The following is a 17,917-nucleotide window of genomic DNA, read 5'->3' on the forward strand; positions in this document are numbered from 1 at the left end:
ATATAAAGATTATGTTTTGCCAAGCTCCACATAAATACCCACAAACTGCCTCTTGTGTAACCTCATGTGCCATACATGAAAAAGTTTACAAATTTCTGAGGTAAATAATGTTGTTCTCATTTTAAAGCTTAGGAAACACATACAGAAAATGTAAGTCCATCGCTTCAAATCACACACATGGTAGGTTGTAAAAAGAGACTGAATGCAATCAGTCTTTTTAAATTTCAAGCCCATGCTCTTTCTAGTACATTTTTCTTTTCTGAATAATTTAGCTTTGAGAAAATCATTTGACCCGTATGTTACAGTAATATTTAATAACATGAGTATACAACTAGTTTTGAGCTGCTCATGCATCAAAATTAAAAATGATAATAATATAAACATTTTATCTTGTTGAGCCTAGATTTAGTCAGTATCTTGGTAGATTTAGCGATATCCTGCTCCACACTGACCTCATGCTCATTAAGCGGGGGAGGATTTGCCTCTAGTTTAGTTTTGATCAAAGCCAGTCACAAACACATTCAACCCAGGGATGTAAGGTAAATCCACAAGTTAATGCCTCTGAATTTACACTGTTAAACCCTGGATTGAAACAGCTTTTGTGTGAGCTTTGTTAACCTTAACAAATAGCATTTATTCTGAGTACACAACAGAAAAAAAAAAGAAGCCCTTTTTGTGTGTAATTCTGTTACATTCTCTACTTGCAAATTGATTATATCCTCCTGCATAGCAACACAAAAATCATATTTCATATTTTCTTGTTCTTGAAAGTATCAACTATTTATGAGAGCGTAGCAGCTATATTAATTAAAATAAACATATTATTTTCAAACATCTAATCACTTTCACACAGTTTTGGAAATGTGCTATCTTTCTAGATTTATTCCTTTTCATTATTTCCAATTTAGGATTACTGGTTGTTGGTGATGGTAGCAGTGTTCATGATTCATGGTGATAGTTGCAGTGTGACTGTGTATTTGTGGTTCTGTGTATGTGTGTATGTTTCTGCTTTCCAATTTAATTTACCCGTCATTTTGTTACATCTATATCTTCACTGCATCACAAATAAGATCTTAGTGAATAATAAGCAACAATACATGTTGACGAATGATTTGCAGAAGAGCGGGATGAAGGGTGGGGAAGGGATTACGGATTAAGCCTGTGGGTTTCTATAGCTCAGTAGAAACTAGTTGTCAAAGTCACTACCTCTACAAGGACTTCTCTTACGAAGAACCAAAAATAGAGCATCTTTTGCCAAGAGGTGAAATTTGGATGGGAGAGGCCCTGACTCCTCTCATTCTGACCTAACAAGTCTTTTTATAAGACCAAAAAAATGTTGAACCTAACTTACAAAAATCCATTCTTATTGACTTTCTCTCCTGATGCAAAATCTTGATTGCCTTCAAATATTACCATTAGATAGAAATCTCCCCACCATTAGCTGAAAGAGGTAAGGAGGTTTTGCACTGAGGAAACAAACAAACAAGCAAATAACCTTCAACAATTTTTTTAAAAAGTATGTATTGAACTATAGTCAGGTTCAATGAGGAAATGCATTCATTGTCACTAAACTGGCCTCAGCTGGAGAAAGAACACTGGCAGATTAATTAAAGTTATTAGGGCTTATGGTAGGAAACTGCATGATATCTGTGAAAGATCTTTTAGGGATTGGAAGCATAATGTAAATTCAAACTCCTCCCAAAACTTTAATAAGACTGGATGAAATGAAAGGAATACTGTGACTTCTATAATTGACAACAGTGTCAAGCATGCAGGAAACAAATAAAATCTTTTGATGAAGGAAAAGTAACTGCTGGACAAAGTATAATTGGTTACAGGTAAACAAATACGTCGTTCAGGCAGATATGACGGTTTACAGGAAATATATAATGTTATGATCTAAAAAATGCAAGCCACAAACCTTTTGCCCGGGTAATAATTAGCCTGAAGTTGGGCTACCAAGGAGCTGGCTAAGCAGCAGTGATAACACCAGATACTGGAAGAAACTTCTGTAATCAGAAACCAGTACAACTAGTGAACAATTCACAGTATTTCTAAAGCTGGACACCAAGGAAGTTGTTTGGTTATTCATCATGGAAGCCAGGAACAAATAGATCTGAAATGTGTGATAATAATTATCAATCAGAATGTCTAGAATATTATAGTAAATCCCAAGATTTCCATCTAAGACATTACCAACATAGCAACTGAGGCATCAATTATAGGTTTTACACAAAAAAGCATTATACAAATAATACATACAACGTATTAACAGTTCAAAAATGAAATAAACATTTATGAATGGCCTACTCAGACTTAAAATAAAATATTGCCTGTTCATTGAATGCTTCCTGGATTTTACTTTCCAATTGTATACCTCTCTTTCTTTCTTAACTACTATCTAATATTTGTTTTGCACTGCATGTTAATAAAATTATACAATATGTATTTATTAACTTCATAATGAAAATACTTTGCTAAATACTGTATTGAGATTAATCCCCGATGAATTGTGCAACTGTATTTCATGCATTTTCAGTGATTTGCATTCAATTCAATCCATATATAGTGTACCCATCTGTTTTACTGTCAATTGATATTTTTTCTAGATTTTTAAAATGACAAAGTTGCAATCAACATTGCAACTTTAAAATTTTTGGACCTGTTTCCTGGTTCACATGTGTTAATAGTTTCTTCAGAGTGTGTACCTTGAAGTGGAATTATTGGATCATTTTTTCTTTGCATGTGAAACTTTATTACATATTGCCAAAAGACTTTCAAAAATAATAGTGCCAACTTGCAGTTTAAGAAGCCCTATGTGAAGAGACTTACTGCATGTACATACAACATTTGGTGTTCTCAAACCTTTTAATTTTTAATGTTCTAGAAAATATTCCTTTTTTAAATTGTATATTTCTTTGGTTTTTTTTTTTAATAATGATATTTGATATCCTTTTAATAGGGTTTTTTTGAGGGGCCATTATTTGTTCTTATTCTCTAAATTGACTTCTTGAATATTTTGTTCATTTTTCTTCTTTTTTTTTTTTTTTCTTGAGATGGAGTCTCGCTCTGTCGCCCAGGCTGGAGTACAGTGGTGCAATCTCGGCTTACTGCAACTTCCACTTCTTCGGTTCAAGTGATTCTCCTGCCTCAGCCTCCCGAGTAGCTGGGATTACAGGCGTCCACCACCATGCCTGGCTGATTTTTATATTTTCGGTAGAGATGGAGTTTCACCATCTTGGCCAGGCTGGTCTTGAACTCCTGACTTTGTGACTCCACCTCCCAAAGTGCTGGGATTACAGGAGTCAGCCACTGCACCAGCCTATTTTGTTGATTTTTCTATGGTATTGATGATATTGTATTATTGATCTGTAGCACTTATTTATTCATGTAACTCAATATTGATCCATTGTCAATTGCTTGGGTTGTGGTTTGTCAGTTTGTGGCTTGACTTTGTATGCCCAGTTTAGTGTCTTCAAATGAACAAATTTCTTTGTGTCTTTTTGAAGAAATATTGCCTACTTCAAAATCAGAAATAATTTCCTTGATTGGTTTCTAAAAGGATTATACCATTGGTTTTAATATGCAAGTCTTCATTCTACTTGAATTTGATTTTTTTAAAATGATGTTATATAGGAATCAACTTTGATTTCTATATGGGTAATCAGATGTATCAGTACTACTTATTGAATCAGTCATCTTTTCCCTCTGATCTCTAAAGTCTACTAGTAGGAATAAAATTTTGTATATGTGTGAGTAAGTTTCTTGGCTCTCTACTTAGCTCCATTGATCTAATTGTTTATTCAAGCACAAAGGTTAAAATTTGTGTGACCTTCTTGTAAGTATTAATATCAAATATTGTAATTCCTCCTCCCTGCCCCCTTTTTTTTGAGACAGATTTTTGCTCTGTCGCCCAGGATGAAGTCCAGTAGTACAGTCTTGGCTCACTGTACCTCTGCATCTCGGGTTCAAACAATTATCCTGCCTCAGCCTCCCAAGTAGCTGGGATTACAGGCATGCACCAGCATGCCTGTCTAATTCTTGTACTTTTAGAAGAGACAGGTTTTCACCACATTGGCCAGGCTGGTCTCGAACTCCTGACCTTAAGTGATCCACCTGCCCCAGCCTCTAGCTGCCACTTCTTGTGCATACCTCCTATGTCTTGCAATTAATATTGAAATTACTCATTTATTCACATTTTTCCCAAATGCAATGTGAGAACTTTAAGGACAAAAATCCTGTCTTTTTTTTTTTTTTATTTTCTGTTACCATTTCCTAGAATACTGCCTAATCTATGATGCATTTATTAAATGGAAATATGCCTTAAAAGGTATCCACAGCAACTATCATAATTAGAATGTCTAGTTTCATCTGTGGAGCTTGGAATAGTATTTATGTCTATTTATGTCAAAATGTTATTCCCTAGTGAAGAGGAACCTGTATATATTCAGTTCATCAGAAGCAGAAGGCAACTCTAAGTTAGCTAGCACATTAAAAGACATCCAATAATAGAAATCACTCACAGATACATAATATCAAGTTGATGGATAAGACAAAGTGACTCCATTTGAAGAAGTACAGTGATGATGAAGACTAATGAGAGAAAGATTGAGCCAGCAGAAATTAAGCTTAAGTAAACGAAAAGAAAAATTATATCTATGTTATGGTTGTCAGATTGAACAAATAAAGTAAAATACAGAATACCCAGTTAAATCTGAATTTCAGATAAGCAATGAAATACATATATATTTTTTATATATATATATATATATATATTTTTTTTTTTTTTTTTGACAGAGTCTTGCTCTTTCACCCACACTGGAGTACAGTGGTGTGATCTCGGCTCACTGCAACCTCCACTTCCCAGATTCAAGTGATTCTCCTGCCTCAGTCTCCCAAGTAGCTGGGATTACAGGCATGTGCCACTATGCCCAGCTAATTTTTGTATTTTTAGTAGAGACGGGGTTTCACCATGTTGGTCAGGCTAGTCTCAAGCTCCTGATCTCAAGTGATCCATTCATCTCAGCTTCCCAAAGTGCTGGGATTACAGAGCAATGAATAAATTTTTAGTATAGCTATGGCCGATATATCGTTTGTGACACACACACAAAATATGTTTTTAATTTGAAATTTGAATTTAACTGAGCTTTCAGGATTTTATCTGGCAATCCTAATTTGTGTGCCAGATCAGATTTAAATGATAATTAGGACCTAAGGAGGACCTTCAAGATACACTCGAAGCCTGGTTTTTAGCGATCCATTAAGCGCTAACTAAATAAGTGTGACTAGAACCTCCCTTTCACCGTTATATTAATAAAAAAAAGTCAAACAAACAAAAAAAACCCAACTGTTTCTGAGAATCCCAAAAAAACCTCCAGAAGTTTCGTGGACTCTTTCATCTTGGACTTCCTACCTCTGTTGAACTCTTGTTCTCTGCATTATGTTTGAGGGCTATTCTTTTATTTTTTTCCAAATAAAGCTAAACTTGTTTGTGAGATTTTTCATATACTTATATATAAGTACATCATAAATACCCACACATTTTTGTCTGTATTGTGTATTTTCTTGAATGTTGTGATGGTTAATATTGAGTGTCAACTTGATTGGACTCAAGGATGCAAAGTATTGTTCCTGGATGTGTCTGTGAGGCTGTCGCCAAAGGAGATTAACATTTGAGGATTAATCAGATGTTAGAAATATGTGGAGTCTAATTAGAGTTCTACTGTGTTTTGATGGATGCTAGATTTTTGGAACACAAGATAGAAATTCAAATTGTGTTCACTCTTCTACACACTTTGAATGTAAGAGAAAATAAACAGGTAAGGGCTAAGAAGGGAGTAATAAATCATTACTATCTATGTGCTGCACATATCAAAAAATACTTCTGAAGAATTCTGAAGGGAAATCGGACACTGTAATGCATTCTTGAGAATGCTGAGGATATGGAATGCATAGCTCTTAGTCAAGTGGACTTTCCAGCCTTGACCCACCAATACAAGTCTCTGACATCATGATGTTCAGAAAAGGAAGGAGAAGACAAAGTTCAGAGGCTCCATCATTCATAAACTTTTCCTTCCTACATACATACATACATCCATATTCTACCAACACCACTCACAGAAACAGGTACAAAGCTTGCACAATTCTGGGCCACAGAAAATGTGCAGAGAGTTCCTAGGACACATTGATGCTTCATCTCTTCTAATCTAAATGACATAATGAGAGTTTTAGGTGAAATCAAGATGCAAGATCCATCAATAACTGACTTTGGATATCATTTTTAATGCCCACTAAAAAAACTAAAAGCTGTACAGATAGAGTATCTCTTATCCAAAATGCTTTGAGACCAGAAGTGTCTCACACTTTGAATTTTTGGGGGGAGTTTTGGAATATTTGCATATGCAAAATTAGATATCCTGGGGATGGGACCTATGTCTAAAAACAAAATTTATGTTTTTTATAGACTTTAAACATACAGCCTGAAGGTAATTTTATACAATATTTTAAATAATTTCTTTTTGCATAAAACAAAGTTATGATTGCAACATCTCACATGAGGTCAAGTGTGGGATCTTCCACTTGTGGCATCATGTTAGCCCTCAAAAAATTTTAGATTTTGGAGCATTTCACATTTTGAATTTTTAGATTAGGGATGCTTAACTTGTATATATTCTTTACTTTTCCATTCACATTTAAATGTCCAAGGGCTTTGATTTCATCTGTCATATGGCAAAATTAACATTAAAATTATCTCATATCTAAAACAAAGTTATTTTCAAAGGCACTTTTTATGTTACATTCTGGGAACTAAGCATGTAATTATAATAAATCCTAAACAAGTGAAGCAGTTTCACAGAGATAATTGTAATTGCTTAACTGTAGTAATGCTTACCAATTTTATAGACGAGGAAGCTAAAACTCAAAGAGCTTGTATTTAGTAAGTCACAAAGGTTGAATTAGAATCCAGTTCTTTAGGCTCCTAATTTGGTATATTTGTTTCCCTACCAGTCTTTCTGCAATGCTATAAAGCAGAAAGTGACTGCATTTTTTTTGTTTGTGATTTCATAATACAGTGTTTAATCTGTCATTTTTCACTAGAGGACAAAAGTTTTCATGCCTTTATTATTCCACGTTATAATTTTTTCATGCTGCAAGAAACGATCAGACATTGCCTGATAAAACCATTAATTTTTCTTATTATCATAATCACCAATAAGTTTTTACTTTATGATACGTTAAGTAGAAAAATAGTTCATAAGGTTTCTACAAGCATACACATTAGAAAATAGATATTTGATCACAGGAAAAGTCTCATGTGTGAGCTAAAAAGAGAAATCTAACAATAAATCAATAGTTCATTGTTATGCATTTTTTTAGCTTTTTAAAATATTTTGTGTGTATCTGTGTGTCCCAGTTCATTTAAAGGAAACAGTTTATGTCTTATGCTTCCTTACTCTTTACAAATCATTAGGAATGTTGTTACATACAATATTGTTAAATGAGATTTATAGGTATATGTGGAACATAACGTGACCTGCAGTACAGATACCAGCTGCACATAGAAGTCAGGAGCTCTCTATTTTAAATGCATTCAATTACATGGCATTTGCTACTTTCTCTGATTTCTTTTGCTTTCGTTTCCCTCAACTGGTGCCAAGAATGTATCCAGCAGGGTCCAGAGTTTTCTGTGATGATGCACTTATCCCTTGGGAGTATGTGACTTTATATCCATACAAATTTTTAAATATATCATTTCACTGCCTTCAGGAGGACATTTGGTAAAGTGATTTAGAGAAACTGAAATGATTGTAGGTCTAAAAATTCAATATGTGTTCCAGAGTTGTGGATTGAGTCAAAAGAGTGAGGAGAGAATATTTAATTCATTTAATTTTATCTATATTAATTTCTTAACCCCCCTGCTTCACCCATTGGCTCTCTCTGGCTTTTGTTCTCATTTCTTTTGTAAAATTCACAAAAGGAACACCAGCATCATCTATACTATGATATGGTGACTATAGGTAGCAAGATATAGGATTATTGAAATTGCTAAGAGAGTTAATGTAAAGAAGTCTCACCATAAAAATGACAAGTTTATGAGATAATGCATATGTTAATTAGGTAGATGTATTCATCCATCTGCATATTTACTTCAAAACAATATGTTGTACCTGGTAAATACAAACAATTTTATCTGTCAAAAAAGAAAATAAGTAAATAAAATATTTATAGCTCCCTTAGATAGCTTGGGTAAAAGTACCTTTTAATTGTTGAATTCACTGCTAGTTTTGATTTTCTCAAGCTGAATAGCAGGTCACCTACTAATGGAAACAAATTTGCTTATTAGCTTGGTAGTCATATTAAATTTTGAATTTCATTGAATCATTTTTGTGAACATCCAAGGCTGCTTCTGTGGCACACACGGAACTGGATCGGGGCTGAAAAGTACATTCATCTATGTATCGTTTTGCAAGTAGTTTGATGTTCTCTCTCTCTCTCTCTCTTCCTTTCTTTCACGGATTTCTTACGTTATCTCAAACCATTTCCTTTTAATTTACCATTTTATATTTGACCATCTAAGTACGAATCATGTGTGTGTGTATGTGTGTGTGTGTGTGTGTTGTACACATTCCTGTTTCATACACATTCTCTAATAATTCTATAATAGTTAGCAAAACATGGAAAGAATGCGTCATCATATTCTTTACAAGCATCTGTACATTATCAGTGATGCATTTGTTGCCAGTTTGATGCAGAGTTAAGCTGTAATTATTTGGACTAATGAGGTTCCCTGCAGTTAAAATGTTTAGTAACTGCTTTTCAGAAGAAAGAATGTCAGCCACACATTTTTCTGACCAACCCTAAAATTTAGAGTCCAGAGTTTTTTAATTTTTCAAATGAAAGTTGAAATCCAATCTGGACCTGGAAGGAATCTACTTGTGCTTGTCCTCTTACAGCCCTTGAACCCCCTTATATGATCATCAGATCTGTGTGACTTATTCACCATCATGAGAACAGCACAGGAAAGACTTGCCCCTGTGATTCAATTACCTCCCACCAGGTTCCTCCTACAACATGTGGGAATTCAAGATGAAATTTGGGTGGGAACACAGCCAAACCATATCATTTATGTTTTGGTAATCCCTAAATTATTTATTTATTGTTTACAGTTCATGATTTGGGGCATTCTTATCTAAAAGTTACCAAAACAAAATCCCAGAGATTGTAGATTTTTTCCCTTTATACTCTTTCAAGAAGTAAAATACTTTTAACATCTATGCTTGATTCATTTCTATGCCTGTTCTTATATCAACATAATGCTGTATTTATTAGAATAGCTTTATCAAAATCTCCCAGCCCAGGCAATATGGTGAGACTCCATCTTTACATAAAATAGAAATAACTCTCTGGGCTTGCGCCTGCAGTCTCAGCACTTGGGAGCCTGAGGTGGGAAGATCATTTGAGCCCAGGAGGTTGAGGCTGCAGTGAGCGGAGATCACTCCACTGCACATCAGCCTAGGTGACACAGCAAGACCCTGTCTCAAGAAGAAAAAAAAAGTCTTGAAATAAAGTCTTTAAAATGTGTCCTTTATTTTCAAAATTGTTTGGCTATTAAGGATTCTTTTCATTTCATTTTTGAAATTTATGATAGACTCATACTAATTGTACATATTTTTGAGTTATAATGTGTTTTTTTACATGTACACATTACACAATGATCAAATCTGGGTAATTAACATATCCATCACCTTAAACATCATTTCCTTGTAATGAGAACATTAAAGAACTTCTGCTAGTTATGTTGAAATATACAATACACTATTGTTAAGTCTAGTCATCCTACTGTACAATAGGAAAACTGAACTTATTCTTCCTAACTGTAACTTTATATCGATTGACCAATCTCTTCCCATTCCTCCCTCCTCTTTACCCTCCCCATCCTCTAGTAACCACTATTCTACTGTCTGTTTCTAAGATAACAAACTTATAGTCTACATATAAATATGTGAAGAGAGATAGTGAGATATTTGACACTTTAAAATCAATACGACAATTTTTATTAAAACCAAACCAAAACAAAGCAAAACAAAGAAATCATGTAGAGATTGTGGGTGGTATTGTGTTAAGTCTTTAGATCAATTTTAGGATAATATAAAAATATTGTGTTTTCCAATTTATGAAGTTGGTATATCTCACCATTTGTTCACCTCTTTTGCAATTTCTTACAACAGAATATCATATGTTTCATTGTACAGGTCTTGGATATATTTTGCTAAATTCATTCCTAAGTACGTCATGTTTTTAGTGCTATTGTAAATGGCATTTTAAAATATTGTTTTCAGGCATTATTTGCCAGTATATAGAAATATAATTGCATTGACCTGGCACGTTGCAACCTTACTAACTTCATAATTTTGTGTCTATTTAATGATCCCTTGGAATCCTCTCCATAAAAGATGATGTCCTCTGTAAGTAAATTTGTTTTATTTTTCCTTTCTAATATCTATGACTTTTCTTTCCTTTTTGCTTTATTGCACTAACACAAAATACAATAAATTATTGACTAGCAGTTGTAAATGCAAACTTCTTTGCCTTTTTACTAATTTTAGGAGGAAAACATTCAGTATTTCTTCTTAAGTATGATTTTAACTGTAAGGTTTTCATAGACACTCTTTAGCAGATTGAAGTAACTTCCTTATGTTACTGTTTTTCTGGTTGTTTTAACATGAATATACGTAAAATTTTGTTAAATGCTTTTCTACCATCTATTTAAATGACTATATGTTTTTCTGTATTATTATGTTAGTTTGATGAAGGTGTAAAATGCTTTGGTTAAAATCAAAATAGAAATGGGCACCACTAGAAGACATTTTTATTGAGGTGACAAGGATTTTATGAGTGATTTCAGATATATTTTATAAATATCCATACCAGTACTTCCTAATAGAGCATTGGAATGTAAGGAATAAAGAATTGTTAACAATGACTCCCAGGTTCTAAATAGTTTAATGATGATTTCTAGGTACCAAGTGTGGATGAAGAGTCACTTACTGAAGTAAAGAATACCTACAATATATTTAATCTTGGTGGGACATGGTAAATCTTAGATGCTTATGAGGATCTAAGAGGAATAACTAACTTGCAAGTTAAATAAATGACTGGAGCTAAGAGCAGAGGTCTGAGCTTCAATTTACATTTAAGAAATATAAAATACGGATGATTTTTAAAAAATCTATTTTAATTGACAAATAATAATTGTACATATTCATGGGGTACATAGTGATGTTTCAGTACATATAATGTATAGTGATCAGATCAGACATTTGCCATTTCTTTGTGTTGGGAATGTTCAATATCCCCTTTCAGGTTATTTGAAACTATATGTTATTTTTAACTATCATTACCCTATGGTGGTAAAGAGCACTAGAACTTTTTTCTCCTATGTAGCTAATTTTGTATCCTTGACAAATCTCTTTCTATCCTTCCTTTCCTCCTACCCTACCCAGCCTCTAGTATTTTCTGTCCTATTTTTTATTTCTATGAGATCAACTTTTTAGCTGCTAGTATTCAAAACCAAGAACTTTCTAAGCCTTTCCTCTGTCTCTAGAGCTTTAACACTTTCTTCCATTTTTAATGTTAGCATATAGCTGGCATATAAAGCCGGGTAAAGAGCCTAAGGTGAGAATGCAGAAAATGAACAAAGAAGGGCTTGGGACAAAGCCTTGAGAGGCTCAACATTTAGGAGTCAGGTCAGGGAGAGGAATTCATCAAAGGACACTGTGGTCTTCCAAAACCCACGAGAAGTAACTTTCACAAAAGCAATGTGGGATTGATCTACTGTGTCAAATGCTTCTGAGAAGGCAAATAAGAATAGGATTGAAAAGTTTCTTAAACTCTTTTAATTAGCTATCTTAAGCTATGTCTTTTACAATATTGTTGATTAAATCTTTAGCATTTAATATTTTACATCCAGGATCTGTAACAGAGACAAGTTCATTATTTCCTTTATGGCATATTTAAAAATCCCAAGTAGCACTGCTTTTTGATTATGACAATTACATACCATGTGAGCTTAATAATATGAAAAAAGAGACTTGAAACTGCTACATAACTCTATAATGGCATATCTGAGCTAATCTGCTTACTGAAAGATATTTTGTGGGCGATATTCAAAACTGAAGATTTACGTAACTCTTTCCTTTCTGGAAGGAATTAAATATGTGATGGCAAACATGCTGATGCACAGAAAAAAACGCACTTAATTAAGATAATCTTAGATAACTGAACAATTCAATAACAGATTTACAATTTCGGCAGGGCGCGGTGGCCCACGCCTGTAATCCCAGCACTTTGGGAGGCCAAGGTGGGCGGATCACGAGGTCAGGAGATCGAGACCACAGTGAAACCCCGTCTCTACTAAAAATACAAAAAATTAGCCGGGCGTGGTGGCGGCGCCCGTAGTCCCAGCTACTCGGGAGGCTGAGGCAGGAGAATGGCGTGAACCCGGGAGGCGGAGCTTGCAGGGAGCCTAGATCGCGCCACTGCACTCCAGCCTGGGCGACAGAGAGAGACTCTGTCTCAAAAAAAAAAAAAAAAAAAAAAGATTTACAATTTCATGTACTGTATTTTTTTTATTCCCTTTATTGTGGGAATCTGGAATCCTATTTTTCTTCTGTAATTAATACGTTTTAAATCAGTTATCAAGATTCAAAGTGCAAGGCAATACAAGAAAACACCGTAGTGTAGCAGAGAGCTTCATATTATCAATGAATCTTCTGCTCTATGTTCAAAATACTCAGACTCCCTGGAGCCATAATTTTAAACCCCACATAATTGACTCAGCTCTTTATCTTTTCAAAGATAGATACAGAGTACTAGCAGCTTTAGTGTCTAAGAGGCTGGTGTTTGTGAAAGTTTAAATATTTTATAAATGTTTAATTTACTTAAAGATGAATTGACAGTCATTTTACCAGACAGTGCACTGGTTTCAGTGTTTCTGTTTCAAAAATAAAAGGCATTAGAACCTTGTAAACTATGCCCTCAATGCTTCTGTTTTTCAGTGTCTCACGTGTCATATGTAGAAAAGTAAATAGATTAATGTTCTAGAATTATTTTTTCCTGAAAATAAAAGGCATATACTAACTGTAGTTCTTATTGATCTCTCTATATTTGTCTAATTAATTTAATGGTGTCTGTTTATAATCTATAACTAGCCTCTTAGGTCCTACTGGGAAAACCTTGGATTGTTTATTTGGTAATATTTGACAAATACTGGAAAATTTGATTAGAATATGAACTATATGACTTTCAGGAGTCCCTGTAGCAATATTATGTAACTAGTATTTTCTAGAGTCATCATCAACTTGTTTATATATTTAGAATAACAAATAACGTTCTAGGGAAAATTGTTTCTCTACACCCACACAAAATATCTCTGACACCAGATGTGTGAATTTTTTCTCATACCAATTAATTATCTAACACCAACTAGTATTCTACAATTCAATTCAACTTTGACACCATTTAGTTGGCTTTTGCATCGGATTCCACAGGTAAGGGCTTGGTCTCACAAGAGAGTGCTCCCATTTCAAGGACAATCACAAGTCTGCTCATTCCCATTCTTCTGGCTAATCATCTGTAGGCAGGGCCTCTGTGAACTCCTCCTCAGGTTTGACACTTTGCTAGAATGGCTCGCAGAATTTAGGAAAACACAAGTATGTGTTCTGGTTTATTATAAAAGATACAGATGAACAGCCAGATGAAAAAGTACCTAGAAACAAATTATAGGTTTGATATGAATCTAAGTTTGGTTATGATTTTTTGAAATCTAAGTCATATCATCCTATATGCTAAGCTCCAGGTTTGGCAGGCACAATGCTGCCTTTACTGGAGAGACAGCAGGCAGCTAGCTGTGGTTCTTAAGGACTTGCTTTTCCTATGCTGCATTTAAAGGCAGTCCAATGACTATGAAATGAGATGCATACCCAAATACACACTGTGGATAAATATACTTTAAATATTTTAATTATTATTATACTTAAATATTTATAATAGCATACATTTTATTTGCTTTAATTACAATATCTCAGATTGCATTGGATCACTGCCCTCATCTTTATACCATAGCATGTCAGTTCTCTCTCAAAGTCCTCAGAATGCATTTCTAGGAATTCTTAAACCTGTCTCAAAAGTCTGCTCAAGTCAATCCAGCCTCCTTTGTGCTTTCTCTGGCCTATACAGCCACCTGAATGTAATTTCATAACTCTGCTTCTGCTGTGGCATGCTTCAAAAGAAACCCGATTGCTGCCCAGCATACTGAATCCCTGAATCCTCAGAGCTGTAGTCCTGCATGGGATTATGACATCTGGAAAAAGAATAAAAAAATACTCGTTTTGAGAGGAGAGAAGCATACACCATGAGGCAAATATTAAGGAATCTTCACTCTGAGAGCTTTTGAAACTATGGTGCAGAGAAATGACCGCCAGGCAGAAAGGAACAGTCATAGGACAGGACAGATGAAACAGGTATTAGAGTGTTGGAGTGTCTAAGACAACTCAGATTTAATGGCATGATTTCATAGAGGTAGATCACACAGAAGAAATTTTAAAAATCTGTTTCAGATGCTCTTACAGACTTAGCTTAATCTTAAAGTTGCACATGTGTAGCACAGGACTCTGGGAAACACAAAAGAAACAGAGATTAATGAAGGAGCAGAGAATTGGAAAGACCTGGAATCCTGACCCATCCTGAGTGGAAAATCTTGATGATCATTCATGCATTCAGTTAACATCAAAGCAGGCACACCCAGCATTAAGGAAGTGCACACTTGTTTAGGACTAAGACAAGAAATGAAAGAAACCTTCCTAACAAAACTTAAACTCCAAAATGATAAAAAATCATCTGAGGATGATTTAATTGACTACCAGATGAAATGAAACATCTTTTAGGGAAAAGTTACCTAACGTAGAATATTTAAATGTTTTATTAACAATTTCAGCATAAAATTAAAAATACGTATTAGATATAAAAAAGCATGAAAAAGTGACTGATAAGAAAGAAAAGCAAGCTGTAAAAGTAAATCCAGAGATGAGTTAGATATTAGACAAAAAAGAATTAAAAATGCTAAGGTTAATATATAAAATAAAATAAAGATGACAATAGTTCAAATATATAAAAAGTAGAGCATTTCAATAGATATAGACTTCAGAATAACCAGTGGAAGGTCATGAATTGGAAAGCATAAACATAAAAATATAAAATTAAGGAGTTACTGCATAGGTTTAAATTCAAGAGTTCAGTAGAAAATATCTAAAGTGAAACACAGAAATCAAAGAATAAAAAAAAAAAGAAACATCGCAGAGTGATATGTGGAACACATTTATAAATGTAACAAGTGGAACACATTTATAAATGTAAAATTAGACCAGCCTGGCCAACATGGCAAAAACCCATCTCTACCAAAATTACAAAAATTAGTGGGGCATGGTGACTGCATGCCCCTAATCCCAGCTACTGGAGGGCTGAGATAGGAGAATCACTAGAACCTAGGAGGCAGAGGTTGCGGTGAGCCGAGATCTTTCCACTGTACTCCAGCCTGGGCAACAGAGAAAGGCTCCGTTTCAAAAAAGAAAAATGTAAAATTAATATTGCTAGTTTTCCAGAGAAAGAGAGAATGGAACAGAGAAATAGTGGAATAATAAACGCTTAATTTAAAAAAAAAATGTGCAGGAAGACATCAATCTATGAATTCACTAAGATCAGCAACTTTAAACTGGATAAATACAAGGAAAATTATGCCTAGGCACTTCATAATCATTCTGTTCCAAATAAAGATGAAGAAAAACATCTTAAAAACAGCCAGATAAAAAATATAAATATCCAAGAAACAGTAGAAACTACAGAATACAAAGGAATGTAAAAACATCTTTAAAGTTTTGGGATGAGAGTAGGTGTAATCGCCAACTTAATACTCTATATTTAGCCCCCACACCAGAAATTCTTCAAACATAAGTGTGTATTAATTATTTATTGTTCCGTTAAGAAACTACCACAAAACTTGGCTGGTCGCGGTGGCTCACCCCTGTAATCCCAGCACTTTGGGAGGCCAAAGCGGGCAGATTACTTGATGTCAGGAGTTGGAGACCGCATGACCAACATGATGAAACCCCGTCTCTACTAAAAATACAAAAAATTAGCTGGGCGTGGTGGCGGGCGCCTGTAGTCCCAGCTACTTGTGAGGCTGAGGCAGGAGAATCGTTTGAACCCAAGAGGCGGAGGTTGCAGTGAGCTGAGATCAGGCCACTGCACTCCAGCCTGGGCGACAGAACGAGAGTCCATCTCAAAAAAAAAAAAAAAAAAAAAAAAAAAAAAAAATTGAAGAAGAAAAAAGAAATAAAGAAATTATCACAAAACTTGGCAGCTTAGAGTAATACAGATTTTTTTTCTTATAATTATTATGGATCCGAAATTTAGTCATTTTAGCTGGATTCTCATTCAGGGTCTCTTATATGCTGCTGTCTTATTTTAAATCTCCAGTAGGGAGAGTTCTGCTTTGAAATTCACTCATCTGTCTTTGGCAGTATTCAGTTTTCAGGGCCTATCGTAACTGAGCGTCACTGAGTGATGACCAGAGGTTGTCCTCAGTTCCTTGGTACACAGGCTTTCCAACATAGCAGCTTGCTTCATCACAGCTAGCAAGACAGGGACCATCTAAAAAGTCTACCAAATAGGAAAACATAAAGACTTCATCATCACCTCCTCCCCACCCCACAAATGGGAACATTGGTTAAATTATAGTTTAAAAAAAAAAAAAAAAAAAAAAGGGCATAATGCCTCTGGAATTACAAATAGTAAAACAATCTAAAAGAGGCTTTAGAATAAAAATAGCAAAAATGTTTCAAAATACAAGGGAAGAAATAGAGTTAATGAAATAAATGGAATTTTTATATTTGTAATGGATTTTTTTTATTTGTAATGGAATTTCAAATGGAATTTGAATTTTTTTATTTGTAATGGAATTACAAATAATAAAACAATCTAAAAGAGGCTTTAGAATAAAAATAGTAAAAATGTTTCAAAACACAAGGGAAGAAACAGAGTTAATCAGGGAAGAATCTTAGAAGAGAACAACTACCTTTTTCTGAATAAAAATTGCCTTTTGATTGAATAAATCAAGTATTATTTTAGACATTTTATATAAATTATCTTCATAGTGAGCAAATACACTTAGGAGTGAATGGAACATGAATAGACATAAGGTCTATAAAATAATAATGATATAAATTTTGGATTAACTCAAATGTGCGTGAAAGTTAGAACATTAAAATGATCTGAAATTGAGTAGCTTAGAGTAACATTAAAGGTTAAAGAAACCAAAGAATATTAGATTTTATTCATGAAAAGTAAAATAGAGATTATTTTTAATACATAACTCAAGAATGCTTGGATTAAATTGACCTGAAAGAAATTGGCAAGTCATATGAAGTTGATTTGATTATTTATGAAGTGCCTATATGTAGGCTAGGCATAAAGGTGTGCATATGGAAAATGTGAGAGAACAGCAATTTAATAAACATACAATTAAATGAGAGAATTTATCTTATTTCCTTTTGCCTTGAGAAATAACTAAGAAAAAAAGTGCTGCAGAGCCAATAGCAATTATCTTTGCTTTTTAAGTGCTATTTCATTTGGATTTGTCCGGTCAATCAACACAGTACTCCCTCTGCCATTTAACCATCCATTTAATGATTCACCAAATAGTTATTAAATATCAGAAACCATTTTTAGTCATTTTCCTGTTTACCAGTATTGAACTTAATCCATCTTATTGTGAACCCAAATCCCTTCTTGTGTATCAAGAGAAAGCCAAAGAATACTTAAAGAGATAAAAAATTATATTATCTCTATTTTATCTTTCTAT

General features: G+C 34.1%; 1 long non-coding RNA gene across 1 annotated transcript in view; it reads left to right on the top strand.

The window, feature by feature from the left end:
• The window catches only part of LOC102139191 (uncharacterized), a 558,779-nt gene that overhangs the window by 424,210 nt on the left and 116,652 nt on the right, over positions 1-17,917 (top strand). The gene's annotated exons all lie outside the window — the stretch shown is intronic.

Source organism: Macaca fascicularis, chromosome 8 (assembly GCF_037993035.2).
Source record: "Macaca fascicularis isolate 582-1 chromosome 8, T2T-MFA8v1.1".
Taxonomy (NCBI): Eukaryota; Metazoa; Chordata; class Mammalia; order Primates; family Cercopithecidae; genus Macaca; species Macaca fascicularis.